Raw genomic sequence first — 4,029 nt, 5'->3', positions numbered from 1 at the left:
TCATAGTGATTTATTGCAGCTGGCTACTAACCATCCTATGCCACAGTCCAGCCCTTTCACATGGTATTGACCAACACCTAGAATTTCACTCACCTCGAGATAGAAATTGAAGTCGGGAAGTAAAGATATAGTACTCTGAAGAACTGCATTACAAAACAAGCAAAAGAGATTTTGTCTGGCTGAATACATGCCTTTGTAGAGAAAGCCGCAACCGGCACTTGGTGCCCCCCCGCCGACTGCCCCCAGCCCCACTTGCCACCTTGAAAGGCTGCTGAGAAGCAACAGGCTGGGCTTAATGAAGCTCTCGGCATTTGATGTCTTCTCTACTATTTTCTTCTTCTGATGTTGTGTTAACAGACTCGTTCCCGCTCCCCCCTCTCTTTGTATATAACCTTGTGACCTAACGACATTAATGGAGAGTTTAGCCTTTTAAAAATGTAACAATTATTTTTGAAAGCTGAGGAAAGAGCATTAATTTGAAAACACATGCATACACACAATCAAAGCCAGAAGCAGGGAACCTTTAGTGAATAGGTTATATATCAGTTTGATCCACAAATCTGTGATTATCAGACTGGCTGCAAAAATCCGATTGTTGCATTGCAGGCAGAATGACTGTTGCCTGAATTGAGCTTCTTGCTTAAGATGTATGTGTGTATTTTATTTATTTATTTACATCACTTTTACCTCACCCTTCTCACCCGGAGGGACTCAGGGCGGCTTACAACAATCAGCAATCACATTGCCCAAAATACATTAAAAAAACAGTAATCCATAAACAATAAAACAGTACCGCATCAATTAAAACTCTAAATTCATCCACTACACACATGCATATACGAAGAGAGAGGACTTTATTGCACAAACCCAGTATTCCCCTATATTCTCGTTTCATTGATAGTGGATACATTGCTGGGGTGAGCACCTTCAACATTGCATTTTACTTTATTAGTATAATTGTGCTGATTCACCAATTTGTGGTCCCATGGCCACACTTAGGCCTCATCTGCACTCCTGTATAATCCAGTTTCTAAGCTTATTGCACAACAAGCAGGTTTCAGACCAGGGAAAAACTGCACAGGTCAAATTCTCCATCTGACTGAGCATATCGAGGAAGGCTACGAGAAAGGCTGTATCACGGGAACAGTCTTTGTGGACCTTACGACAGCCTATGACACGGTGCAACTTAGAAAAATGCTGCATAAAGTCTACCATATTATCCGGGACTTTGACTTTACAAAAACTGTCCAGACCCTCCTGGAAAACCGCAGCTTCTATGTGGAGTTTCAGGCCTGGAAAAGTAGATGGAGGAGGCAAAAGAATGGTTTACCCCAAGGCAGCATTCTTGCACCGACCTTATTTAACATCTTCACGAACGATCAGCCACAACCATCACTCACAAAGAGCTTTATATATGCTGATGACCTTGGCCTCACAACACAAGCGAAAGATTTTGAAACAGTTGAAAAGCAACTCACTAATGCCCTGAAAGATCTCTCCAGCTACTACAAAGAGAACCACCTGAAGCCCAACCCTTCCAAGACACAAGTGTGTGCTTTCCACCTACGTAACTGTGAAGCCAACAGGAAACTGAAAGTTATTTGGGAAGGCCAAGAGCTCGGACACTGTTTCCATCCTAAATACCTTGGTGTCACCTTAGAGTGAACACTAACATATAGGAAACACTGCATGAACACCAAGCACAAAGTAGCTGCACACAATAACATCCTGCGGAAACTGACTGGCAGCGCATGGGATGCACCCACAAGTAATAAAAACATCAGCCCTGGCCTTGTCTTTCTCAACTGCAGAGTCTGCCTGTCCTGTTTGGCACAAGTCTGCCCATGCAAAGCAGGTGGACATAGCACTGAATGAAACATGCAGAATAATCACAGGATGCCTTAAACCTACACCTGTTGATAAACTCTACAAGTTAGCTGGCATTGCCCCTCCTGACGTGCAATGGGAAGTTGCTGCTAACGGTGAGAGAAAAAAGGTTGAACATTGTGAAAGCCACCCACTGCATGACCATCACCCTCCTCCCACCAGACTCAAATCAAGGAAGGGCTTCATGAGAACCACCACTCCTCTTGATGTTCCTCCAGCAGCAGCAAGGGTGTCCCTCTGGGCAGCTAAACCTGGATGGCCCCCCAAGAGGGTCTTCCTTCCTCCAGGGGCAAACCAGGAATGGGCAACTTGGAAGTCCCTGAACAGACTGAGAAGCGGAGTGGGCAGATCAAAAGACAATCTGGCAAGATGGCACTACCTGGAGGAATCCTCCACCTTATGTGACTGTGGAGCTGAACAAACAACTCCTCATATGTATGCTTGCCCACAATGCCCTGCCTCATGCACGGAGGAGGAGTTGTTTAAAGCTACGGACAATGCGATTGCTGTTGCCCGCTTTTGGCCCAAAACTATTTAGCTGTTTGTGATTCCTTTATTTTATCACTTTTAAACTTATTTATTATGCAATGTTTTTGACACAAAATAAATAAATGAATCCAGTTTCTGAACCCAGATTATTGTTGTGACTTGGCTTGAATCTAGAATCGATTCTGATGAGGAAAGAGAGGTTCAAAACATCCCCGAAAGGCCTGTAGCTTTGGAAGATGAGGAACAGAGAGTACAAGTTCAGGTTCCCACAGGCAGGTTTGGAGTTGATGACCCTCAACTCAGTGAAGCTAGCCAGGTGCACACTGACTTGAGAAGGGAGGATGGGAGGTTGGAAGATTCCCATCTTACTAATGAATCTCAGCAAGTTAACGAGCAAATTGACCTAGATGGGATGGTTTCCTTAGATAGGGCTGAGTGGTTGGAATTGAGAGTGTGGCGTAGTATCAGGATTGCAAACAGACGGGGGGAGGTGAGAGGGCAAAGAAATGCTTTCATGTGTTGCAAAGAGTAATGTGATAAAAGGGGTGCTTCGGAGAAGAGCTGTTGTTAAAGCAACTTCCTCGCAACTGGAGACGAAAGCTCTAGTTTCCCTGCTGTGCTTTGGATTATATTGAAGGCTATGTATCTACCGTGTTTCCACAAAAATAAGACAGTGTCTTATATTCTTTTTTGCTCCCAAAGATGTGCTAGGTCTTATTTTCAGGGGATGTCTTATTTTTCCATGAAGAAGAACACACATTTATTGTTGAACAAAATGAACATTTATTATATACTGTACAGTAGTTGTCATCACAAACCAACATAACCAAACCTGACAAACTGTGACTCCTGTCAAGAATGTCTTGTTACTACCATTATTTCCATGTACAACTGGTATGTACATTTACCAATCCTGCATGTTCTGGTTTCTGTTTGGCGGGCGCTGGGCATGCTTCCAAACAAAAACTTTGCTAGGTCTTACTTTCGGGGAAGGCCTTATATTTAGCAATTCAGCAAAACCTTTACTAGGTCTTATTTTTTGGGGATCTCTTATTTTCGGGGAAACGGGGTATGTTTCTTGGATTTTGCCATGTTTCCTTTGGATCTTGTTTATTCCTGGTAAGCTCTGGACTTATATCTCAAGACTATATTTGTAACTGAATTTTGATGTTTTACTTTTACTTTTGAAGGACTTTTTACTATCTTTCTTTAATAAACTACAAAGACTCAAACCTGTTGTGGAGTTTGTGTGCTAGAGCAAGGTGAATCAAAGCTGAGGTGTGACAATTATCTTTTTTGAACTGGATTATAAAGCAGTGTAGATCTAGCCTTACATAACCCCACCTTCATAACTCCATAATTTTATTATGTTCACAAATTAATTTTCTTAATTTCACAAGCAGTGAAAAATAGACAAACGAGATATTCCCGGAGAATCCGAGATAAGGTCTCGAAGGCCAGGTGTCTTCGGCACAATTTCATGGGTGCCTGGACGGGCTTAAATTAAGTGATGTGGGCTTCAAGCCTCTCAGAGGAGACAATGTTGCTGTAAGGGATGGCTCTCCTGTCTCTGCTCTCAAGTATTCTTAAGTTTCCTGTTCTTGTTCATGCTTTTTTGTTGTGGTAATCTTTGGGTGGTTAGACTCAATTTAA

The sequence above is a fragment of the Anolis carolinensis genome, unplaced genomic scaffold (genome assembly GCF_035594765.1).
Source record: "Anolis carolinensis isolate JA03-04 unplaced genomic scaffold, rAnoCar3.1.pri scaffold_12, whole genome shotgun sequence".
Taxonomy (NCBI): Eukaryota; Metazoa; Chordata; class Lepidosauria; order Squamata; family Dactyloidae; genus Anolis; species Anolis carolinensis.
This window is presented reverse-complemented; position numbering follows the sequence as displayed.